Below are 27,406 nucleotides of genomic sequence, written 5' to 3' on the forward strand. Positions count from 1 at the left end.
CCACAGTTCAAAAGCATCAATTCTTCGGCGCTCAGCCTTCTTCACAGTCCAACTCTCACATCCATACATGACCACAGGAAAAACCATAGCCTTGACTATATGAACCTTTGTTGGTAAAGTAATGTCTCTGCTTTTCAATATGCTATCTAGGTTGGTCATAACTTTCCTTCCAAAGAGTAAGCATCTTTTAATTTCATGGCTGCAGTCACCATCTGTAGTGATTTTGGAGCCCAGAAAAATAAAGTCTGACACTGTTTCCACTGTTTCCCCATCTATTTCCCATGAAGTGGTGGGACCGGATGCCATGATCTTCGTTTTCTGAATATTGAGCTTTAAGCCAACTTTTTCACTCTCCTCTTTCACTTTCATCAAGAGGCTTTTTAGTTCCTCTTCACTTTCTGCCATAAGGGTGGTGTCATCTGCATATCTGAGATTATTGATATTTCTCCCGGCAATCTGGATTCCAGCTTGTGTTTCTTCTAGTCCAGCGTTTCTCATGATGTACTCTGCATATAAGCTAAATAAACAGGGTGACAATATACAGCCTTGACATACTCCTTTTCCTATTTGGAACCAGTCTGTTGTTCCATGTCCAGTTCTAACTGTTGCTTCCTGACCTGCATACAAATTTCTCAAGAGGCAGGTCAGGTAGTCTGGTATTCCCATCTCTTTCAGAATTTTCCACAGTTTATTGTGATCCACACCATCAAAGGCTTTGGCATAGGCAATAAAGCAGAAATAGATGATTTTCTGGAACTCTCTTGCTTTTTCCATGATCCAGTGGATGTTGGCAATTTGATCTCTGGTTCCTCTGCCTTTTCTAAAACCAGCTTGAACATCAGGAAGTTCACGGTTCGCATATTGCTGAAGCCTGGCTTGGAGAATTTTGAGCATTACTTTACTAGCATGTGAGACGAGTGCAATTTTGAGGTAGTCTGAGCATTCTCTGGCATTGCCTTTCTTTGGGATTGGAATGAAAACTGACCTTTTCCAGTCCTGTGGCCACTGCTGAGTTTTCCAAATTTGCTGGCATATTGAGTGCAGCACTTTCACAGCTTCATCTTTCAGGATTTGGAATAGCTCATCTGGAATTCTATCACCTCCACAAGCTTTGTTTATAGTGATGCTTTCTAAGGCCCACTTGACTTCACATACCAGGATGTCTGGCTGTAGGTCAGTGATCACACCATCGTGATTATCTGGGTCGTGAAGATCTATTTTGTACAGTTCTTCTGTGTATTCTTGCCATCTCTTCTTAATATCTTCTGCTTCTGTTAGGTCCATACCATTTCTGTCCTTTATTGAGCCCATCTTTGCATGAAATGTTCCTTTGGTATCTCTGATTTTCTTGAAGAGATCCCTAGTCTTTCCCATTATGGAATGAGGTTCGTGACATTGTACAGGAAACAGGGATCAAGACCATCCCCATGGAAAAGAAATGCAAAAAAGCAAAATGGCTGTCTGGGGAGGCCTTACAAATAGCTGTGAAAAGAAGAGAAGTGAAAAGGAAAGGAGAAAAGGAAAGATATAAACATCTGAATGCAGAGTTCCAAAGAACTGAGTTGGTAATGCCATTCAAATATCTCATCCTCTGTCGTCCCCTTCTCCTGTCTTAAATCTTTCCCAGAATCAGGTTCTTTTCAAATGAATCAGGTATTCACATCAGGTGGCCAAAGTATTGCAGTTTCAGCTTCAACATCAGTCCTTCCAATGAACACCCAGGACTGATCTCCTTTAGGATTGACTGGTTGGATGTCCTTGCTGTTCAAGGGACTCTCAAGAGTCTTGTCCAACACCACAGTTCAAAAGCATCAATTCTTCAGTGCTCAGCTTTCTTTATAGTCCAACTCTCACATCCATACATGACTACTGGAAAAACCATAGACTTGATTAGATGGACCTTTGTTGACAAAGTAATGTCTCTGCTTTTTAATATGCTGTCTAGTTTGGTCATAACTTTCCTTCCAAAGAGCAAGCGTCTTTTAATTTCATGGCTACAATCACCATCTTCAGTGATTTTGGAGCCCCCCAAAATAAAGTAAGCCATTGTTTCCCAAATAAATGTCATGTATATGTCTCATTTTATTATGTGAAATGTGATATTAGAAGAACTTTTCATTTGGTTTGCTCTTTAAGACCTGGTGCAACTCTTCTATAAAAAATAATACAAGATATGTTCACAGTGACATTAAACATTTCTTACACAGACTTGCATTCAGTTCAGTTCAGTTGCTCAGTCATGTCCGACTCTTTGCGACTCTATGAATTGCAGTACACCAGGCCTCCCTTTCCATCACCAACTTCCAGAGTTCACCCAAACTCATGTCCATCGAGTTGGTGATGCCATCCAGCCATCTCATCCTCTGTTGTCCCCTTCTCCTCCTGCCCCCAATCCCTCCCAGCATCAGAGTCTTTTCCAATGAGTCAACCCTTCACATGAAGTGGCCAAAGTATTGTAGTTTCAGCCTCAGCATCCTTCCAATGAACACCCAGGGCTGATCTCCTTCAGGATGGACTGGTTGGATCTCCTGACAGTCCAAGGGACTCTCAAGAGTCTTCTCCAACACCACAGTTCAAAGGCATTAATTCTTCAGTGCTCAGCCTTCCTCACAGTCCAACTCTCACAACCATATATGACCACTGAAAAAACCATAGCCTTGACCTTTGCTGGCAATATCTCTGCTTTTCAATATATATCTAGGTTGGTCATATCTTTTCTTCCAAGGAGTAAGTGTCTTTTAATATCATGGCTGCAATCACCATCTTCAGTGTTTTTGGAGCACAAAAAAAATAAAGTCTGACACTGTTTCCACTGTTTCCCCATCTATTTCCCATGAAGTGATGGGACTGGATGCCATGATCTTCGTTTTCTGAATGTTGAGCTTTAAGCCAACTTTTTCACTCTCCTCTTTCACTTTCATCAAGATGCTTTTTAGTTTCTCTTCACTTTTTGCCAAAAGGGTTGTGTCATCTGCATATCTGAGGTTATTGGTATTTCTCCCGGCAATCTTGATTCCAGCTTGTGCTTCTTCCAGCCCAGGGTTTCTCATGATGTACTCTGCATATAAGTTAAATAAGCAGGGTGTCAATATACAGCTTTGACATACTCCTTTTCCTATTTGGAATCAGTCTGTTGTTCCATGCTCAATTCTAATATAGTATTAATAGTTACTTCCTCATAAAATTGCACATTAAAGAAAACAGCTACTTATTTTAATTACATAAGTAATTTACAGGCCTGGTGAGTCTGTGAGCTTCCAAATTTATAGACACCATTTCTAGAAAATGATCAGCCACCTAGGTGTGCACAGTCTGAAATCAACTAAATTTTGAGGCAGTTTACTAAGATTCTTTTATCCAGCAGATCTACAGTGAGCTGCTAAGGTTATTGAGACAGTCTGATTAAGGCAATATTACAGCATTTTTTAAAGCTATATTGAGAGCAATTTAATGCAGTTTAGCAGGCACTTCTCTATTTTGTAGTGACCTAGGAACATAAAAATGTATCATCCAAAAAAAATGCAGCAAATTAGATACAAAATGTAAAAGATTAGATTCACAATGTGTTGACCTGGTAAGTTCAATTCCTTTTGCCAAGTTACTTTTTGATCTTAACTGGTTTTCTGAAATTTGTAAGATAGAATCTAGTGTCAGTGATAATTTTCCTGCATATACTTAGCATGCTACTTGAGAAACAACTCTCTTATTTTGAGTTGTGCATATGTCCTTCTAATGGAGTAAGCTATTTTGTAGGATAATATTATTTGGCAATGGATATTGAATGAGAAAACATATTTGAATATCCATCTAGCAATATGAAGGCATTTACAAATATATATATATATATATATATATATATATATATACACACACACACATATACTGTTCAGTTCAGTTCATTTCAGTCTCTCAGTTGTGTCTGACTCTTTGTGACCCCATGAATCGCAGCACGCCAGGCCTCCCTGTCCATCACCAACTCCAGGAGTTCACTCAGACTCACGTCCATCAAGTCAGTGATGCCATCCAGCCATCTCATCCTCTGTCATCCCCTTCTCCTCCTGCCCCCAATCCCTCCCAGCATAGAGTCTTTTCCAATGAGTCAACTCTTCTCATGAGGTAGCCAAATTACTGGAGTTTCAGCTTTAGCATCATTCCTTCCAAAGAAATCCCAGGACTGATCTCCTTCAGAATGGACTGGTTGGATCTCCATGCAGTCCAAGGGACTCTCAAGAGTCTCCTCCAACACCAGAGTTCCAAATCATCAATTCTTCGGCATATACTGCTATGAATACATAATTCATTGAAGTTTACTTCTTGCAAGCCAAGTTCTATTTTATATATGAGACATATTTAATTTTTTTACAAATCTATAGGTTTGATAATATTTTTACAAAAAAAGAATCTGAGATTTAGATAAATTAACTGAATTTCTCAGAATTATATGCCTTATAAGTGTGAAGATTAGAATTAAAGTTTAATTTTAACGATTTCAGCATGAGAGCTTTTTAATATGGCATTCTTCTCTTCCAGACTCTGTTAAATTGATTCCATATTTTAAATTTTATGATCTACTAACCACAAATGAAGACTAGCAGTTCTTCACTTAATTGTGTATTTGTAGGAATCATAAAGCATTAAGATTGACAGAGGCACATTTGTTAGACAGCTCTCCCTCATACTCATGCTTCTGATTTAAAGCAACAGTGTTATCTGATGGCTTCTAATATAACACTGTTGCTAGAGTTATATGATGTTAATCCTATTTTAATGAAAATTTGAACCACAGTCTCCCTAACTTCATCACACACTTTCAGATTGTATTTCCTTCCTTTGATAAATTTCTGAGTTAAGTTTCATTATTAAAATCTAAACAATTAAAGTGGGAGATATCATCTTTTGCTACATTGAAATCTATCCACTGTCACATGGTAAGGAAAGGGAAAGAATATTTCAAAGCCTGTGTGTGTGTGTGTGTGTGCACATATATATGAATTGTGTATATGAGTATGTGTATATATATATATGATTTATATCACTGTCTTTCAGCCTAGCATTCCAAGAATGTATATTAGGCAATGCAAACATCTTTTTCATTACATATTTTGTTTTATAATATTACCTAACACTAGTCAGTATTTTAACAGGAACCCAAAGAACAATATGTTAAATTATGGCTAACTCATTCACTCATTTTAGATTCTGTACTCAGGTTTTCTTCATCCTGCTTTTTTGTCCTTCAAGCAGATGATGGCTTGTGCTGGACTGATACAAACTGTGAGAAGGAAGAAACAGAGTACACAAAAATCAGAAGTTTTGAAACAGGTCTTTTCCAATGAGTCAGCTCTTCGCATCAGGTGGCCAACAGCTACAGGGGTTTTCCTGGTGGCTCAGTTAATAAAGAGTAGGCTTGCGATGCAGCAGACCCGGATTTGATCCCTGGGTTGGGAAGATCCAGCCCCTGGAGATGGAAATGGCAACCCACTCCAATATTCTTGCCTCGAGAATCCCATGGACAGAGGAGCCTGGCGGGCTACAGTCCATGGGGTCGCGGGAGTCGGATACGACTGAGTGACAGCTACAGGATGGGGGTAAGACCTACGTCAAGGTGATGTACAAGACGGTGCCCGCCTGCCAGTGAATACGCAGCCTCCAGGCCCTCGCCGCCGAGCTGCCAGGAAGTTGCAGGCGCCTCTGGTTTCGTGGCGCCCGGGTGGTCGGGCAGCGCCACCTGGCGGTTGGCCCTTGGGGCCTACAGGCTTCTCTGGTTTTCTCAACTGCAGCAAAGTGTCGGAACTGAAGGAGCGGCTGAAGGTGCTGGAGGCCAAGCTGGCAGGGCTGACTGTCACAGAGCGGGCAGGGCCCCGACCCCAGCTGCCCCCCTGAGGACCCTGCCCCGCCTTGGGGCTCCCCAGTTGCCCAGGGCAGCTCCGGGGATGGAGGCCTTCGAGGGCTGCTGGGAGCCAGAGAAAACCAGAGGCCTCCTCTGTTCCCTTGAGATGATGGAGTTGGTGCTCAGGGGCTTCCTGGGCCCACTGGCCCCATGGGAGACCCCGGCAGTGGGGGCCCAATGGGGATGAGAGGTCCACCAGGTCTGCAGGGCCCCCCAAGGAGCTCTGGTCAGGCCAGAGCTGTGGGTACCCCGGAGAGAGGGGACCTCCAGTGCCCCCAGGCCCTCTTGGGCCCCCTGGCCTCCCTCCCCCACCACCCAGGCCCTGTTGGACCAACCTACACCCGGATCTCCCAGCTTGAGGACCTGTTTCTGTCCAACACTTTCACTGAGACCAGCAGCCATTGGCCTCCTGGACCGGCTGGGTCCCCAGGCCCCCCCGGGATTCATGGGTCCTCCTGGACTTTCTGGCCTCATGGGCATTCCTGGGAGTCCTGGACATAGGGGACCCCCAGGCCCCACTGTACCTAAAGAAATCTCAGGCCACCCTGGAGAAAAGAGCCAAAGAGGACTGCAAGGGGAGCCTGGCCTCCAAGGCTCCATGGGAGCAGTGGGGAGAACCTGGCTGCAAAGGAGACTTTGGTGAGAAGAGCCCACTGGAACCAGAGGGGTCAGGGACAAGCCTTGCCACCCCCAGGGGCACCCCCAGCCTCCTGAAGGGCAAAAAGAGAGGCCTCACCGCCAGCTACCGGATCCTGGCCCCACGAGCCGAGACAAGACAAACTGAAGGTGGTGGTGGCCCCATGGGGAGGGCCAGGCCAGGCTTCCCTTCCCAGCCTGGACTGGGCGGACTGCCTCTGGGGCCTGCTGGTCCATATTTATTAATATCCTCAGGGTCCCTTGCGCCACCTAGGCCTTTGGTTGGGGGTCTTGGTCCTGGTACCCGGTGTGCATCTGCCTTCCATGAGGTTCAGCAGGGACTGGGGCCTGAGAGGGAGGTGTGGCCCAGATGAGAGGGCTCAGGGCCCTGGGCCTCAGTTGCCCTCTCCGAAGTGGGGTGATACAGGTCTGAGGCAGGGACGGCAGGTTTGGAGCTTCTGTAGTCTCATCAACTGCCTGGCCCTCCACACTTCTGGGGATGACGAGGACGGCAAGTCTCGGCCTCTCTGCTCCCCACCCAAACCTGGGGAGCCCACCTGCAGCCCTCCTCTCCTTGTTTTCCGGTGCTGGGTTCCTGACCCTGAGGTCAGGCTACTTGATCTGACTGGGTGTTCAGGGCTCCTGTGTCAGTTCTGACCACTGAACCCTCAGTCTCTCCCGGGGGCCTGGAGGAGGGGACCATCTGCTCCCACAACCGCCTGTGACTGCCCCAGCAGGTAGATGTGTATCAGCCAATAAAGGACTCCGCCTGACTGCCAAAAAAATTAAAAAACAAACTAGAGACACCAGGTGGCATCTCTTCTTTAAGCCCAACTCTTGATACATGATAGTCTTTTCAAAGTTGTATGTCTTCTATCTCAATATTTGTGTTATTGGGAAAAACATTTAGCAATTTGCTAGTATGTTTTAATCACCTGATTTGGCAAGGAACCCATACTGAAACAGGATTTTCCTTTGTATATCATTTATTTATCACTTTGTTAGGGATAACATTGTTATTTTTTTTTTCTTTTGCCTAGATCAATAAGGCATAGCAAAGAATTCTGAACTCTTATTAAGTGCTATGTATCTATTTAAATGGAATTATGTGTTGTCGTACCATTGCTCATAAAAACAAAGCTAGAAGCATAAAATGCATTCCAAATAGAGATTCTGGGGTCAAGCTTGAATAGTGGAGATAGTTTGTATATTATCATCATTTTCTTTCTAAGGCTTTAGAAGAGTTTTATCATGCTAAGATTGAAGTAATTATGCTTCAGTTTATAGAATGCCAAATAAAATGAATCTCTATGTTAGAGATGAGATTGTTTAATTATAAAGTTATTCAGTGAGCAGCTGTAGTTTTTCTTTACAACCTCCCTTTCTAGATTGTTTTTAAAGCTGAATAATTCAGTTTAAAAGGCCAACAGCCTTATACTTTGCACTTCATGGTAGCTTCACTAAAATCACTGAGGATGGTGCCGGCAGTGATGAAATTAGAAGATGGTTGCTTCTTGGCAGGGAGGCTATGACAAAAACCGAGACAGCGCGTTACAGATCAAGGACATCATTTTGCCAGCAAAGGTCTGTACAGTCAAGGTATCATCTTTCCAGTAGTCATGGACGGATGTGAGAGCTGGACACAGTGGAGCGCTGAAGAATTGACGCTTTTGAACTGTAGTGCTGGAACAGACTCTCAAGAATCCCTTGGAAAGCAAGGCGATCAAACCAGTCAATCTTAAAGGATATCGACCCTGAATAATCTTTGGAAGGACTGATGCTGAAGGTGAAGCTACAGTACTTTGGCTGAGAGGGTGACAGAGGATGAGATGACTGGATGGCATCACCGATTCAATGGACCTGAACTTGTGCAAACTCTGGGAGATGGTGAGGAATAGGGAAACCTGGAGTGCTGCAATCCATGGGGTAGTGAAGAGCAGACACGACCAGGAGACTGAGCAACAACAACTTCACTTATTTCATTGAAGACTCTGTCCTCCTCCCTCCTCTTACCTGTCATCAATCACTGTGAATTCAACTTCCACAGGGATTAGCCATCTAACACTCAGGTCTCTCTTCAGATGTCCTTTCTCCCCCTCCAGTTCAATTATCTACTGCTATGACCACTTCTTAGATTTTCATCTCCAGATTTTGGGCCACTTTTGAAGTTTTATTATCAAAATTTGCTTCCCATCCACAAATATCTTAGCCTCCATCTCATTTGCTCAAGAAACTTAATTTCACAATCATACAATTTCACTGGAACTCTAGGGCATTATTCTCACAATAATTTCATGATACAAAGCATCTTCTGACATCACTTTCTCCTCTGTGTAACTTAGATTCTATATTTAACATAAACATCCCTCTTTCAAATCTCCTCAACCACTATGAAGTATTATCATTAGTATTACTATCACATTTATTATTATTGATAACCTTGTATACACTTCTCTGCTACCCTAGTCAAACCCACTATCAGGTCTCCTCAAACAGCCTTGTAATGTGTTTCCACACTTCTACAACTTTCCAATAGAAACACAGCAACACGATTGCCTTTAAAGAAAAAACAAAACTGTAAATTGCATCATTTATCTTTCATGCTTACAAAACTGTTTCGTTTCTGTATTCTACCTGATATAAATTACAAACTCATGTCTATGTCTAATGCCATCTAATCCTACTTAGTATCCATCTAAACCAAATTTCTGTTAACTTCCTCACATAAGTTAAAGGTTACTGCTCTACTTTGCTTTCTCACAGTTTCTATGACTATATCCTTCCCAATGTTTAAATCTTTCATTCAAGATTACCTCCACAGAGAAGACCTCGTCAATCATTTTCTTAAAGTAGGCACTGTCACATCACATTATTCTGTACTTCAGTGCCTTGTTATTTTCTTTCATATGGTATATAATGACTATTGGTATTTCCCTTGTGGCTCAGACAGTAAAGCGTCTGTCTACAATGTGAGAGACCTGGGTTCAATCCCTGGGTTGGAAAGATTCCCTGGAGAAGGAAATGACAACCCACTCCAGTACTCTTGCCTTGAAAATCCCATGGATGGAGAAGCTTGGTGCAGGCTACTATCCATGGGGTTGCAAAGAGTCGGGCAAGACTGAGCGACTTCACTTTCACTTTCACTTTCTTGTGGCTCAGATGGTGAAGAATCTGCCTGAAATGCAGAAGGCCAGGGTTCAATCCCTGGATCAGGCAGATCCCCTGGAGAAGGGAATGGCAATCCACTCTGGTATTCTTGCCTGGAGAATTCCATGGACAGAGGAGCCTGAGGGGCTACACAGAGTCAGATAGGACTGAAAGACTAACACTTTCATTTTTTTCCCTCCAAATAAATAATAAACAGAGGTTCCAAGGAACTGGTGCATATATAATGTATAATTTTCTTTTTCTTCAGATAAATACCCAGGAGAGGAATTGCTGAATTGTAGTTCCATTTGTAATTTTTTGAGAAGCCCCCACAATATTTTCTATAGTGGCTCAATCAATTTACATTCCTACAAACAGTGCACAGGGTTTGCTTTTCTCAACATTCTTGACAACACTTATTATTTGTTATCTTTTTAATAATAATCATTCTGACAGATGTGAGGTTTTTGCATCTCATTTTGATTTGCATCTCTCTGATCATTAATGATGTTGGATGTCTTTTCATGGGCCTGTGGCCATCCAAATGTCTACTTTGGAAAAATGTCTATTCATATCTTCTACCCATCTTTAAATCAAACTTTCTTAAAAATTTTTTGATGTTGAGTTGTATGAATTCTTTGAGCATTTTTGGACATTAACCTTTTAGTGGATATATTGTTTACAAATATCTTATCCCGTTCAGTAGCTTGCCTTTTCATTTTGTTGAAAATTCCCTTCACTTTACAAAAGCTTTTTAATTTGATGTACTCCAACTAATTTATTTTTGCTTTTGTTTTACTTGTCTGAGAAGACTGATCCAAAAAACAATACTACTAAGACCAATGTCAAAAATCTCACTCCCTTTATTTTCTTCTAGAGGTTTTATGGCTTCAGATCTAACATTTAATCCTTTCATCAATTTAAATTTATTTTCATGCATGGTGTGAGAAAGTAAGCCAATTTAATTCTTTTGCATGTAGGTATTTAATTTTCCCAGCACCATTTATTAAAGAGGTGGTCTTTTCTGCTTTGTATATTTTTGCCTCCTTTTTTATAGACTAATTGCTCATATAAGTGTGGGTTCATTTTTAGATTTTTTGTTCTATTCCATGTGTCTGTTTTTGTGCCAATATCATACTCTTTTGATGACTGTAGCTTTTGTAGTATAGTTTGAAAACAGGGAGCATAATACTTTCAGCTTTATTCTTCTCTCTCAAGATTGACTATTCAATATTGACTATTGACTATTTTGACTATTCTTTTTTCCATAAACAATGTTTAATATTCTGAAGATTAAGAAACAAAATTTTTAAAAAAAACTTGCTTACCTAGGTTTATTTTTTCTGAATTCTTCTAAGAATTAAAAACAAATAATAAACCATTATAATCTGAACCATCAGATTTTATTTCAGGAAAATCTAATACTTTTCAAAAGTTATAATTTTAATGTTATTCCACAAAATTACTTCTTAACATTAAAAAAAAATAAAAACAAAACTTTCCCATCCAAAGATCCCCATATTTGAATTACATTACTGCAAGGCACATTTGGAACACACCTCCCTCACAAACACACAGACAATATACATCCTGAAACAGGATTTTAAAATACTGTTAACTTTGCTTAGAAAATATATTCCCTGTGTAACATTTTTAACTTCAGTATATTAAACAATTAGTAATACAATACACTTCACAATTCTTAGGTAAAAATGTTGCTCCTGGAGGATAATGCACCTTTCTTAAAATTAATTCAGTACATATGTATAAAGATAATTCTTTCTTAAACCTTTGTACTTGAAATGCAGATATGGTGGTGCTAAAAACAGCCCTAAACAAGCCTGAAAATACAGCAGAACGATAGATTTTATGTTATTGCCTTCATGTGAGATTGTATCATTTCCTCTAGTATTTCCAAAGATGAATTTAACAAGGGCTAACTATGCAGAAAATAAATATGTCTATTCTTTCTTTTCTTAAATAATATTTCTTTCATCTCTAACATCAGTTATTTTATAAAAGATTCCAAATTAATTATTGGAAGCCAGGATAATTTTAATGTTTCTACCAAATTTAATGCCTCTTATTTAGGCCCCAAATACATATATCCCATCTGAAAATTTTTGGTCAAGTATGTTTAACCATGACAGCAAATAGCATTTTTAAAATGTTAATATTTTTCACATCATGCATTTTTTGCTAATAAATATATTGTCAAGAAAGTAAAAACAAGTGCTGAGTGTGGTTTCTTCATTATAAGAGTTAAGTGAAAAGAAGAATAAAGATAGTAATGATATTTGTTGCAGTCTGATACTTCAACAGTCATGGTGTTTGTGTTTTGCAGTCAGGGTATTGTGAAACATCACAATATTTTTTATTTCAAATATCAAGTCAATAGAATACTACTTTAATTGCTTATGTCTTCAAGAGGTGAATTATTAAAATCTGTTAGCTATCTCAAGTATATTTACCTCTGCATGGTTATAGACTACAAGGCAGCATATATTAATATCAGAACACATATTCAGAGCATTTCTGTAAAGCAATCATTGCAGGCAGAGTCTTTACTGTCTGAGCCAACAGGAAAGCCCAGTTTATCAATAACTTTCCAATTAAAGCCAGGTTTGGATTGTGGGAAAACTCATCCTTAAAGTTAAAAATTTTCACATTTTAATCCCAGACAAGTGACTTAGATTTTTCTGCTTTAAGTTGAGAGTTGTACATCTTATTGTGGCATCAAGAGTATTTAAAACATATATTTATTTATTTAAATATATTTATTTAAAAATAAAAAAGTAAAGACAGAAGACTAGAATTTTTCACTATCATTAAAGAAACTAAATGAGAATTATGTAAATAATATATGAGAATGTTATGCTGGATGTTCAATAGCCCTATAATAGTAAGCAACTTATGAAACAATAACTATTGTAATTACATATCACATTAATAATTTATGAAGTCAGTTTTTTTCCCCTAATTATACATTGTTAAGTTTACCTGTTAATAACTTTATATTTTAATGCTTAACATGGGTTCTATCATTGGGTCAGGAAGATCCCCTGGAGAAGGAACTGGCTACCCACTCCAATATTCTTTCCTGGAGAATTCCATGGATACAGGAGTCTGGTGAGCTACAGTCCATGGGATTGCAAAGAGTCAGACATGACTGAGCGACTAACATTTACTTACTTAGATAATTATTTATTCATTTATATTTCTACTATCAGAAAAATAGTACTTATAATTATGGTGCTCCATGAACTATAAATTTAAAAAGAAATTGATTGAAAGGCAGCATTCTTGGATTTTGGTGTTTGATAAAATTTGTATCTCTACTAATGTTTATGGGATTATAGTTACTTTGCTAAGAAAGTATATCCCCTGTGTAACATTTTTTAACTTCTCAACAGTTTAGGGTTCTGGTGATTTATTTTAAAAGTTCCTAAATTAAAAGGAAATTATGAATATATTAGTTAAAAACACATCCCCCCCAAATGATTGAAATTAGTCAATATAATTTAATATGCACAGATATCTGAACACTCATTTGAAGCTGAGGGTCAATTGGACTTCATTTTCTTTTTGATTTTTCAGATACTTGCATTGTTCACAAAAAGCACACTTATAGCTCTAGCTCTACATGTAGCTATCAGCTTCAAGACACTGTGATATTACATTCTAAGGATGGTAGAGTATAGATATTTTGAAGGTTTTCCTCACTAATCTTTATTCTGAGATATTTTTAATTGTTAAGGATAATCATTCTGTTCAGAAAAATAATATTAGCATTATGTTTCAGTAATTCCTCCATGTTTTTATTCCTTTGCCTTAGATAGACAACTCATTTCACTGCACTGTGAAGATCAGTGTGCTGCCTTAACATCTTTCATGGTGGGTGCCACGAAAGCCACTTGATATCATTGGAATGCATTCTTCTTACAAAGTCTTGAGCAGATAGGTGAAACCCTTTTTCAATTAACCTTTTCTCTCTTCTGCCTCATTTCCCTTTTTCACTCTTTCCTGCTTCCCTGTGATTGCAATCCTATTAAAGAGTTAGCATATAACACATGGTGTATTTTCCATTTTGTCCCCTCAGAATCTGTTTTTTAGGGGACCTGGGCTAAGATGATCTCTAAGTGGAAAGAGAATATTTAAAACATTTTAAAATATGACAATAGTAAAACTATAGTGCCATACAGTGAACGATAGCATATGATAAAGAACATTAAAAAGAATATGGCTGAACTTGAAAATAGCCAAAGATGATTTAAGAGGAGCGTGAGACATTAAGGTATATGCCAGGAGTAACAAAAAGTAACAGAAAAGTTACTTTGATGCTAGACTTTAGAACAGTATCCTGTGTTCTCCTAATAAGGAGCTTTCATAATTTAAAGTAAGTGTCAGAAAATTGTTTAAGGGGTCTAGAACATGTCATGCAAAAATATGCCACTTTGGTAGAAGAAATATTTTGAGCTGAAGGCAATTGAGAATCAGCAAATGCAGTAAGAGTTCTCTTCCTCTCCATGGGATCTCCCTGACCCAGGGGTCAAACTTGTGACTCCTGCATTGGCAGGTGAATTCCTTACCACTGAGCCACCAGGGAAACCCATTTGACTTTTTCTCACTTCAGGGAGGCATAGGTCTTCAGAGAGATACATATATAAGAAGGCAAATCTTCACTTGCTCACCTAACAGCCTAGAAAAGAGCTCCTGGGGATCCATGAATTAGGGGTAATGAGAAAGAAGGGGATGAATTATGACTCCCAACAAAGAGCTTTAGGACAGTTGGTAGATTTCACTACAATTTACAGTTTTCTATTTCAAACAAATATTTTATGGAATTTAATTATATACACCTGTGTTTATCTCTTCTCCATTATCTCAAATCTGAATTTAATCTTTTGTTATAAAGTAACCAAAGTTTTCTATCTCCAAAATCAGTTGTTCTTTTCCTGGTAATAGCAAAAGTATACAGATTAGAGTAGCTTGTTCATTGAATTTCTGTTGCTTTAACACAATCTGAGATAACAGATTGGAAATAGTTATAGAAATGGTTTATGGTGGTGGTTTACTTGCTCAGATCAGATCAGTCGCTCAGTCGTGTCCGACTCTTTGCGACCCCATGAATCACAGCATGCCTGGCCTCCCTGTCCATCACCAACTCCTGGAGTTCACTCAGACTCACGTCCACCGAGTCAGTGATGCCATCCAGCCATCTCATCCTCTGTCGTCCCCTTCTCCTCTTGCACCCAATCCCTCTCAGCATCAGAGTCTTTTCCAATGAGTCAACTCTTCGCATGAGGTGGCCAAAGTACTGGAGTTTCAGCTTTAGCATCATTCCTTCCAAAGAAATCCCAGAGCTGATCTCCTTCAGAATGGACTGGTTGGATCTCCTTGCAGTCCAAGGGACTCTCAACAGTCTTCTCCAACACCACAGTTCAAAAGCATCAATCCTTCGGCACTCAGCCTTCTTCACAGTCCAACTCTCACATCCATACATGACCACAGGAAAAACCATAGCCTTGACAAGACGAACCTTTGTTGGCAAAGTAATGTCTCTGCTTTTGAATATGCTATCTAGGTTGGTCATAACTTTCCTTCAAGGAGTAAGTATCTTTTAATTTCATGGCTGCAGTCACCATCTGCAGTGATTTTGGAGCCCAGAAAAATAAAATCTGACATTGTTTCCACTGTTTCCCCATCTATTTCCCATGAAGTGATGGGACCGGACGCCATGACCTTCATTTTCTGAATGTTGAGCTTTAAGCCAACTTTTTCACTCTCCACTTTCACTTTTATCAAGAGGCTTTTGAGTTCCTCTTCACTTTCTGCCATAGGGTGGTGTCATATCCAACTCTTGCGACCCCATGGACTGTAGCCCTCTAGGCTCCTCTGTCCATGGGATTTCCCAGGCAACATTATTGAAGTGTGTTGCCATTTCCTCCTCCAGAGGATCATCCCAACAGAGGGAGCTAACACAGGTCTCCTGCATTGCAGGCTGACTCGTTACCAACTGAGCCATCAGGGTACATATATCCTTTTCCTTGTATTCTACATTGATTTAAGACTAATACATTGCTTAATAAATTTTACAGAAAAAAATTCTCTGAGAATACACTTATAAACTTATCACTAATAAATACATAGTATACTTATTTGTATGAGCAAATGTAGAGACAATAAATTCAGAAATGTAAAAATTTAATAATTTCATATTATTATTTTAAATTAGTTTACTCTGTGACATTTCTTTGAAGACATTATGGTAGAAAACAGTGGTGCAGACATTTTAGAACTGATGTGTTATGCCAGAGAACTTTTCAAATTATATAGAAAGTCATGAAGCAGTACTAATACAATATTTTGTAAGCATGTTCTTTCTACTCTAAGTGATGCAATATAATTGAAGATATGCTCTGAATCACTGAAATATCAGGTGATTCAAATTATGCAACACTAAAGACTCCACTCATGAAATAAGTAATTCCTTATTTAGAGAAACTGGCTTTCCATTTAAAAAATGCAAAATTATTTGGAAGAGTAGAGTGTAAAACTCAATAATCCTAAGTACTTGCTATTCTTTTCATCTCAACAGTTTTAATATTTCTTAAAATGATATTTATTCCTGGGCACTTGTACAAGGTAAAGCTACTAGATGTTTTAAAAACATTGTGAAATCTGTGCATTTTAGTTAGGGAATTTTAAAATTTTGTATATTAAAAGGGCTTCCCTGGTAGCTCAGCTGATAAAGAATCCGCCTGCCATGCAGGAGACTTGGTTCAATTCCTGGGTCGGGAAGATCCCTTGGAGAAAGGTTAGGCCACCCATTCCAGTGTTCTTGGGCTTCCCTGGTGGCTCAACTGGTAAAGAATCTGCCTGCATTCGGGGAGACCTGAGTTTGATCCCTAGGTTGGAAAGATCCCCTGGAGGAGGGCATGGAAACTCACCACGGTATTCTTGCCTGGATAATCCCCACAGAAAGAGGAGCCTGGTGGGCTACAATCCATGGGCTCTCAAAGAGTCAAACATGACTGCACAATTAAGCACAGTACACATATTAAAAAAGTTAAAAAAAAAAAAGATGTAGAGGATTAAGTGTGTAGATGATTTTTTATTGTAATTTAACTATGAAGCAATTCATTATTTGACTGAATTTTCTACTTGAGAGAGTAAATTGAATGGACTAAATTTGCAAACTCCAAATGAACACAAATAATGCTGTGTTTGGCTAGTCTACTGTGACAGAACACCTTGGCTATTCAAACAGTAGGGAAATATAAACTAGTTGCCTGATTTAATGGTTGTTTGGATTGATTAATCAGTTTAATGAAACTTTTCAATAGACTATAGCCTTAAATTATGTTTATGTATCCCATGGACGGAGGAACCTGGTAGGCTGCAGTCCATGGGGTCCCACAGAGTCGGACACGACTGAACGACTTCACTTTCACTTTTCACTTTCATGCATTGGAGAAGGAAATGGCAACCCACTCCAGTGTTCTTGCCTGGAGAATCCCAGGGATGGGAGCCTGGTGGGCTGCCGTCTATGGGGTCACACAGACTTGGACATGACTAAAGCGACTTAGCAGCAGCAGCAGCATGTAGACTACTCATTTGGCACTATGCCAAATGGAATGTTTATTAAAAGTGAAAAATTAACAGAGATTCTTACTTTCATCAACAGAATCTTCCTGTCAATGCAGGAGACACTGGGTCAGGAAGATCCCCTGGAGGAAGGCATGGCAACCCATCCAGTATTCTCACCTGGAGAATTCGATGGACAGAGGAGCCTCGTAGGCTACAGTCCATAGGGTTGCAAAGAGTCAGACAAGACTGAGGGGAATTAGCACACACCCACAAGCATCTTCCAATGAGGAGATTAAATGTCTTTACCTCACTTTCTTTGAATCATGTCTACATAAGAAGGTACAGGTTATAATAGCACAAAAAAATTTAGTGTTCCCCTGCTTTAAAAAACAAAACAAAACAAAAACAGTTGGCCCTATCTGTTTTCTACTTTTGCTATTGACTTTGATTCAAACCTATTTACTATAGAGCAAAGTTTAATGAATGCTGACCACCAAAGGACTGATGTGTTCTAGTTGTGGTGCTGGAGAAGACTCTTGTGAGTCCCTTGGATGGCAAGGAGATCAAACCAGTCCATCCTGAAGGAAATCAGCCCTGGGTTTTCATTGGAAGAACTGATGCTGAAGCTGAAACTCCAATACATTCACCACCTGATGCAAAGAGCTGACTGATTAGAAAAGACCCTGATGCTGGGAACGATTGAGAGCAGGAGGAGAAGGGGATGACATAGGATAAGATGGTTGGATGGCATCATTGGCTCAATGGACATGGATTTGGGAGGACTCCAGGAGTTGGTGATGGACAGGGAGGCCTGATGTGCTGCAGTTCATGGGGTTCCAAAGAGTTGGACATGACTGAGCAACTGAACTGAACTGATAGGGCTCCCAGATTGTGGTCTTGTTTTCAGTAAATATTCTCCTTCATTGTCCTCAATTCCTGGAATGTGTCTTTAGTCTGATAAATTATGAGCACTCAGATCCAGGGAAGGGCAGTAATTAAAGTCTATTCCACCTGCTTGAGGGAAAAACAACTGGTGATCATTAATCTTCAGCTCAGTTCAGTTCAGTTCAGTCGCTCAGTCATGTCTGACTCCTTGCGACACCATGAATTGCAGCATGCCAGGCCTCCCTGTCCATCACCAACTCCCAAGTTCACTCAGACTCACATCAGTCGAGTCAGTGATACCATCCAGCCATCTCATCCTCTGTCGTCCCCTTCTCCTCCTGCCCCCAATCCCTCCCAGCATCAGAGTCTTTTCCAATGAGTCAACTCTTCACATGAGGTGGCCAAAGTACTGGAGTTTCAGCTTTAGCATCATTCCTTCCAAAGAATACCCAGGACTGATCTCCTTTAGAATGGCCTGATTGGATCTCCTTGCAGTCCAAGAGACTCTGAGAGTCTTCTCCAACACCACAGTTCAAAAGCATCAATTCTTCAGTGCTCAGCCTTCTTCACAGTTCAACTCTCGCATCCATACATAACCACAGGAAAAATCATAGCCTTGACTAGACAGAACTTTGTTGGCAAAGTGATGTCTCTGCTTTTGAATATGCTATCTGTGTTGGTCAAAATTTTCCTTCCAAGGAGTAAGTGTCTTTTAATTTCATGGCTGCAATCACCATCTGCAGTGATTTTGGAGAGCAAGAAAATAAAGTCTGACACTGTTTCCACTGTTTCCCCATGTATTTCCCATGAAGTGATGGGACCAGATGCCATGATCTTCGTTTTCTGAATGTTGAGCTTTAAGCCAACTTTTTCACTCTCCATTTTCACTTTCATCAAGAGGCTTTTGAGTTCCTCTTCACTTTCTGCAATAAGGGTGATGTCATCTGCATATCTGAGGTTGTTGATATTTCTCCCAGCAATCTTGATTCCAGCTTGTGCTTCTTCCAGCGCAGCGTTTCTCATGATGTACTCTGCATATAAGTTAAATAAGCAGGGTGACAATATACAGCCTTGACGTACTTCTTTTCCTATTTGGAACCAGTCTGTTGTTCCATGTCCAGTTCTAACTGTTGCTTCCTGACCTGCATATAGGTTTCTCAAGAAGCAGGTCAGGTGGTCTGGTATGCCCATCTCTTTCAGAATTTTTCACAGTTTATTGTGATCCACACAGTCAAAGGCTTTGGCATAGTCAATAAATCAGAAATAGATGTTTTTCTGGAACTCTCTTGCTTTTGCAATGACCCAGAGGATGTTGGCAATTTGATCTCTGGTTCCTCTGCTTTTTCTTAAACCAGCTTGAACATCTGGAAATTCATGGTTCACGTATTGCTGAAGCCTGGCTTGGAGAATTTCAAGCATTACTATACTAGTGTGTGAAATGAGTGCAATTGTGCGGTAGTTTGAGCATTCTCTGGCATTGCCTTTCTTTGGGATTGGAATGAAAACTGACCTTTTCCAGTCCTGTGGCCACTGCTGAGTTTTCCAAATTTGCTGGCATATTGAGTGCAGCACTTTCACAGCATTATCTTTCAGGATTTGGAATAGCTCAACTGGAATTCCATCACCTCCACTAGTTTTGTTCATAGTGATGCTTTCTAAGATCCACTTGACTTCACATTCCAGGATGTCTGGCTATAGGTGAGTGATCACACCATCGTGATTATTTTGGTCATGAAAATCTATTTTGTACAGTTTTTCTGTGTATTCTTGCCACCTCTTATTCATACCTTCTGCTTCTGTTAGGTCCATACCATTTCTGTTCTTTATCGAGCCCATCTTTGCATAAAATGTTCCCTTGGTATCTCTAATCTTCTTGAAGTCTAGTCTTTCCCATTCTGTTGTTTTCCTCTGTTTCTTTGCATTGATCACTGAGGAAGGCTTTCTTATCTCTTCTTGCTATTCTTTGCAACTCTGCATTCAGATGCTTATATTTTTCCCTTTCTCCTTTATTTTTTGCTTCTCTTCTTTTCACAGCTATTTGTAAGGCCTCCCTAGACAGCCATTTTGCTTTTTTGCATTTCTTTTCCATGGGGATGGTCTTGATCCCTGTCTCCTGTACAATGTCACGAACCTCCATCCATAGTTCATCAGGCACTCTATCTACCAGATCTAGTCCCTTAAATCTATTTTTCACCTCCACTGTATAATCATAAGGGATTTGATTTAGTTCATATGTGCCTGCTGCAATGGACCTCGCAGAAACGTGGCCCAGAGGAGCTACCCCAGGTCTGAGTTCAGGGGCGGCGGCTGAGAGGAGCAACCCCAGGTCCAAGGAGTGGTGGCTGCGTTGGGGCAGGAGGGCCAAAAGGAGCAACTCCACGTTCAAGGTCAGGAGGGGTGGCGGTGAGGAGATACCCCTCGTCCAAGGTAAGGAGCAGCAGCTGGGCTTTGCTGGAACAGCCATGAAGAGATATCCCACATCCAAGGTAAGAGAAACCCAAGTAAGATGGTAAGTGTTGCAAGAGGGCATCAGAGGGCAGGCACACTGAAACCATAATCACAGAAAACTAGTTAATCTAATCACACGCACCACAGCCTGGTCTAAGTCAATGAAACAGCCATGCCATGTGGGGCCACCCAAAACAGGCGAGTCATGGTGGAAAGGTCTGACAGAATGTGGTCCACTGGAGAAGGGAATGGCAAACCACTTCAGTATTCTTGCCTTGAGAACCCCGTGAACAGTGTGAAAAGGCAAAATGATAGGATACTGAAAGGGGAACTACCTGACTTGGTAGGTGCCCAATATGCTACTGGAGATCAGTGGAGAAATAACTCCAGAAAGAATGAAGGGATGGAGCCAAAGCAAAAACAATACCCAGCAGTGGATGTGACTGGTGATAGAAACAAGGTCCGATTCTGTAAAGAGCAATATTGCAAAGGAACCTGTAATGTTAGGTCCATGAATCAAGGCAAATTGGAAGTGGTCAAACAGGAGATGGCAAGAGTGAACATTGACATTCTAGGAATCAGCGAACTAAAATGGACTGGAATGGGTGAATTTCACTCAGATGACCATTATATCTACTATGCGGGCAGGAATCCCTTAGAAGAAATGGAGTAGCCATCATGGTCAACAAAAGAGTCTGAAGTGCAGTACTTTGATGCAATCTCAAAAACGAGAGAATGATCTCTGTTTGTTTCCAAGGCAAACCATTCAATATCACAGCAATCCAAGTCTATGCCCCAACAAGTAATGCTGAAGAAGCTGAAGTTGAATGGTTCTATTAATACCTACAAGACCTTTTAGAACTAATACCCCAAAAAGGTGTCCTTTTCATTATAGGGGACTGGAATGCAAAAGGAGGAAGTCAAGAAACACCTGGCTGCTACTGCTAAGTCAGTTCAGTCGTGTCCGACTCTGTGTGACCCCATAGACAGCAGCCCACCAGGCTCCCCTGTCCCTGGGATTCTCCAGGCAAGAACACTGGAGTGGGATGCCATTTCCTACTCGAGTGGGATGCCATTGCCTTCTCCAGAAACACCTGGAGTAACAGGCAAATTTGGCCTTGAAATACGGAATGAAGCAGGGCAAAGGCTAATAGAGTTTTGCCAAGAGAACACACTGGTCATAGCAAACACCCTCTTCCAACAACGCAAGAGAAGACTCTACACATGGACATCACCAGATAGTCAACACTGAAATCAGATTGATTATATTCTTTGCAGCCAAAGATGGAGAAGCTCTATATAGTCAGCAAAAACAAGACTGGGAGGTGACTGTGGCTCAGATTATGAACTCCTTATTGCCAAATTAAGACTTAAGGAAAGTAGAGAACACCATTAGACCATTCGGTATGACCTAAATCAAATCCCTTATGATGTGATTTAAGGCAGGATATAAAAACTGCTGTAAGTCCCACTTTGAGAGGATCCTTTACCCTCCTCAGTGTCTTTGCTGAGAGCTTTGTACGTTCCCCCTCTTTAATTAGTCCTATTCCCTTGTGCAGTGAGTGTTTGTGTGTTCATTCATTCCATTCTTCGGCTCCTCTGACAAGAACTCTGATTTCCCTCTCACTAGGACACCTGGGGACATTGTCATCATTTGGGAGCTTATCATCACTTGGGAACACAAGTTCTCAGGCCCAACCCTAGAAAGAGGAATTGTAGGAATGGAGTCCAGTAATCTCCCTTTTAACAAGCTCTCTAGATGATTCTGATACATATAAAAGTTGGGAATCACTGACCTAAGGCTTTTACTCATTTCCAATCACGATCTTTCAGATGAGTTATCTTTCTAAGAAAGAAGAAAGGTATTACCTTGGGAATTGAGGGAATCGCAATTTTAACTGAACCCTTTACCTGTGTACATGGTTCATCAAATGATTCAGAGACAAGAGCAACTTGAAGGTGAATCTAATCAATGTAGATAACTAACTGGGATAATTACCTCACTCTCTGCATTACTTAGCCTGCATATAAATTGCCCTAAGCCATGTTCATATGCCAATGGTGCATCAGTCCAGGAATAAGAGGTTAACAAATCTCAGAAAATTTTTGAAACTTGTGTAGTTTTGAAACCAAATCATTATGGAATCGTGTCACTAAGCAAGTACCTGGGAACCAATATACTTAAGGAAAAAGTATTAAAAATAACTTTTGGCTGATGGAAAAGGGCTTATAGCATGTGCTAAGTCAGTTTATATTAAAATAGCACCAAAATGTATTTTTAAAAATCTTCAACTAAAATGCACATATTTTAGTGATTTTTTACATGTGAATTAGCATGCCATTAAAGATTTACAAACTCCATGAAGTGCTAATACAGCCATAATTATCATTGCTTTGAAAAAGCTCCACAAATTTATCATTTCACCTAACCATGTAAATAGGAAGTTCTCTCTAAAGAGAGATCATGTGGAATTAAAACTGAGGATATAACAGCAGTGTTGAAAATTGTTAATGTTTGCTGTTGACATTTCATTGTAAGTATTTTCACTTAGGCAGTTTTTAAACTGAACTATGCAGACCTAATATATTTTAATATATTATTAAAATTCAACTCAGAAACACTCTGGTTCTTGTTTATTATTTTATTTTATTTTTCTTGTTTATTATTTTAAATGAGCAATTTAAAGCTATTACACTGTGAAAAAACAAAATTCAACCAAGTAAATGTAAATATCATTGTCTTTATTCACTAATTCATGAATTTGGTAACATCCGATCTGAAAAATAGAAACTGGCATAGAAAACGGGAGATTTTCAACAGCATAAAGCAGGTGGGACAAGGAAGCCTGAAATAAAAGAAAGAATTATTTCAGGCAAGGTCACCTTCCTTTGGGGGAAGGCAGGAGTCTATGTGGTGGATTGGCTCATTAATGCTGGCCAGGAAATTCCAGACTGACTTAAAAGTCATGTTCCTCGGAAGGGCTGATTTAGGTGTTAAGTCTTGCTGACCTGGGGCTTAGCATGAATACTAAGTCACTTCAGTAGTATAAATTTCTTTGCAACCCTATGACCCACTAGGCTCTTTGTCCGTGAGATTACTGGAAGAATACTGGAGTGGGTTGTCATACCCTTTTCCAGGGGATCTGCCTAACCCAGGGATTGAACTCATGTCTCTTATGTCTCCTGCATTAGCAGGAGTGTTTACCACTAGTGCAACATGGGAAGCCCAGGGTTTAGCAAAAGTGACTCCATTTGTGATCTGTTGTTTCCTTTTTAAGGGAACATATATGCAGCTTTTTGATAAAAGTTCCTTCCTTTATTTGTCTTTGATCATTTATTGCAAATAAATTACACATGATGGCAACTTTAATAAAATATAAACATACTGTATTCCAAAATTTGAATATTTATATATATAAAAGATATTTTAAAATTTGTCTTAATTTTACTTAAATCTGGCTTCCCTGGTGGCTCAGTTCAGTTCAGTCGCTCAGTCATGTCCGACTCTTTGTGACCCCTAGGACTGCAGTACACCAGGCCGCCCTGTCCATCACCAACACTGGGAATTTACTCAAACTCACATCCATTGAGTCTGTGATGCCATCCAACAATCTCATTCTCTGTTGTCCCCTTCTCTTCTCACCCTCAATCATTCCCAGCATCAGGGTCTTTTCATATGAGTCAGTTCTTCACATCACGTGGCCAAAGTATTGGAGTTTCAGCTTCAGCATCAGTCTTTCCAAGGAATTCAGGACTGATTTACTTTAGGATGGACTGGTTGTATCTCCTTGCAGTCTAGGAGACTCTCAAGAGTCTTCTCCAACACCACAGTTCAAAAGCATCGATTTTTTTGGTGCTCAGCTTTCTTTATAGTTCAACTCTCACATCCATATATGAGTACTGGAAAAACCATAGCATTGATTAGATGGACCTTTGTTGGCAAAGTAATGTCTCTCCTTTTGAATATGCTTTCTAGGTTCGTCTAACTTTTCTTCCAAGGTGTAAGCGTCTTTTAATTTCATGGCTGCAATCACCATCTGCAGTGATTTTGCAGCCCCCGAAAATAAAGTCTGCCACTGTCTCCCCATCTATTTGCCATGGAGTGATGGGACCAGATGCCATGATCTTTGCTTTCTAAATGTTGAGCTTTAAACCAACTTTTTTCACTCTTCTCTTTCATTTTCATCAAGAGGCTCTTTAGTTCTTCACATTATGCCATAAGGGTGGTGTCATATACATATCTGAGGTTATTGATATTTGTCCCAGAAATCTTGATTCCAGCTTGTGCTTCTTCCAGCCCAGCGTTTCTCATGATGTACTCTGCATATAAGCTAAATAAGCAGGGTGACAATATACAGACTTGATGTACTCCTTTTCCCATTTGGAATCAGTCTATGTTGTTTTATGTCCAGTTCTAACTATTGCTTCCTGACCTGCATACAGATTTCTCAAGAGGCAGGTCAGGTGGTCTGGTATTCCCATCTCTTTCAGAATTTTCCACAGTTTATTGTGATCCACACAGTCAAAGGCTTTGGCATAGTCAATAAAGCAGAAATAGATCTTTTTTTGGAACTTTTGTGCTTTTTCGATGATCCAGAGGTTTTGGCAATTTGACCTCTGGTTTCTCTGCCTTAAAACCAGCTTGAATATCTGGAAGTTCATGGTTCACGTTTTGTTGAAGCCTGGCTTGGAGAATTTTAAGCATCACTTTACTAGCGTGTGAGATGAGTGCAACTGTGTGGTAGTTTGAGCATTCTTTGGGATTGCCTTTTTTAGGGATTGAAATGAAAACCGACTTTTTCCAGTCATGTAGCCACTGCTGAATTTTTCAAATTTTCTGGCATATTGAGTGTGGCACTTTCACAGCATCATTTTTTAGGATTTGAAATAGCTCAACTGGAATTCCGTCACCTCCACTAGCTTTGTTCGTAGTGATGCTTCCTAAGGCCCACTTGACTTCACATTCCAGGATGTCTGGCTCTAGGTGAGTGATCACACCATTGTAACTATCTGGGTCATGAAGATCTTTTTTGTACAATTCTTCTTTGTATTCTTGCCACCTCTTCTTAATATCTTCTGCTTTTGTTAGGTCCATAACATTTCTATCCTTTATCGTGCTCATCTTTGCATGAAATGTTCCCTTGATATCTCTAATTTTCTTGAAGAGATCTCTAGTCTTTCCCATTCTGTTGTTTTCCTCTATTTCTTTGCACCAATCACTGAGGAAGGCTTTCTTATCTCTCCTTGCTATTCTTTGGAACTCTGCATTCAGATGCTTATATCTTTCCTTTTCTCCTTTGCTTTTGATTTCTCTTCTTTTCACAGCTATTTGTAAGCCCTCCTCAGGCAGCCATTTTGCTTTTTTGCATTTCTTTTCCATGGGGATGGTCTTGATCCTGCCTTCTGTACAGTGTCACGAACCTCCATCCATAGTTCTTCAGGTATGCTATCAGATCTAATTCTCATTTCTTGAATCTATTTCTCACTTACATTGTATAATTGTTAGGGATTTGATTTATGTCATAACTGAATGTTCTCCTGGTTTTCCCTACTTTCTTCAATTTAAGTCTGAATTTGGCAATAAGGAGTTCATGATCTGAGCCACAGTCAGCTCCTGGTCTTGTTTTTGCTGACTATATAGAGCTTCTCCATCTTTAGCTGCAAAGAATTTAATCAATCTGATTTTGGTGTTGACCATCTGGTGATGTCCATGTGGGTAGAGTCTTCTCTTGTGTTGTGGCTCAGTTGGTACAAATCCAACTGCATACTTGGAGACCTGGGTTCAACCCCTGGAAATGGCAACTACTTCAATATTCTTGCCTGGAGATTTCCATGGAGTGAAGAACCTGGCAGGCTATAGTTCATGAGGTCGCAGAGTCAGACATGAATTAAAGTCTGACCACACATGTAAATCATGAGATTAATAAATAATTGTAGTTTTAAAATGGATGATAGCAAGTAACATCCACACTTGGGAAAATAATAATAAAACAGCACAACACTGAAAAAGAGATGTCTTTGTAGTAATTGAAGGAAGGAGGATACCTAAGAAATAAAAAGCAAAATATCTCTGTGATAATAAAATAAGCAGAAGAAATTAGAGTACTATGATCCACTGTTTAGTAGACTGTGACTATCTATCAGCTGTAAGGTGCCATTTAGTGTTTGGGAGGATTCAGCTCAGACTGCTCAGTGAAGTGTGAATATGAAGTTTAAGTGATAGTCATTCATAAAGAAAACTGCCATTACAATTTCCTAGCAGAAAACAAAAATAATAGAATGAAACTTGATCAACTGACAGGAGGAAATGAGAGAATACAAAGGTTGACATAGAAAAAGTGTAGAAGATTTAGGAAGTAGAGTCAGTCACTGTTACCTCTATCCCTGTGAGAAAGAACAGGAACCAAGCAATCCCATAGTAAAATCCATCTTTGCACTGACTGACTGACCATCTAATATCACCTCCTCAAGTCTTGAATCTTTTTTCCACACCTACAACTCATCACCGTTCATCTTCCTTTCTCCCCTACATGCTGGTAAGGAGTTTCAGTTCAGACAGGAAAGCCCCTGAAGAACCAAACAGTAACGACTCTTGTAGCATTTTTCATAGGTGATGGGGAAGTAGATTAATAAAATATAAGAATTCTGCAGCATAAAAGGAGAAAAAAATAGATAAGTGAGAAAATGAAGAATTAAGTTTTAGCCCCAGTTTATACTAGTAGAATTTTTTCTCCAGTCCTGAGTAAGGAATTCCATACTTTTATTTTGGCTTTATGGTCTGAATTGAACCAAATAGCAAATCAAGTAATA

The 27,406-nt window shown here is 39.9% G+C and overlaps 1 pseudogene; it reads left to right on the plus strand.

Moving 5' to 3' along the window:
• LOC129644424 (EMI domain-containing protein 1-like) overlaps nucleotides 1–6,900 on the plus strand; it is a 30,889-nt pseudogene extending 23,989 nt beyond the window's left edge.
• The last annotated feature ends 20,506 nt before the right edge of the window (nucleotides 6,901–27,406 follow it).

Source organism: Bubalus kerabau, chromosome 2 (genome assembly GCF_029407905.1).
Source record: "Bubalus kerabau isolate K-KA32 ecotype Philippines breed swamp buffalo chromosome 2, PCC_UOA_SB_1v2, whole genome shotgun sequence".
Classification (NCBI taxonomy): domain Eukaryota; kingdom Metazoa; phylum Chordata; class Mammalia; order Artiodactyla; family Bovidae; genus Bubalus; species Bubalus kerabau.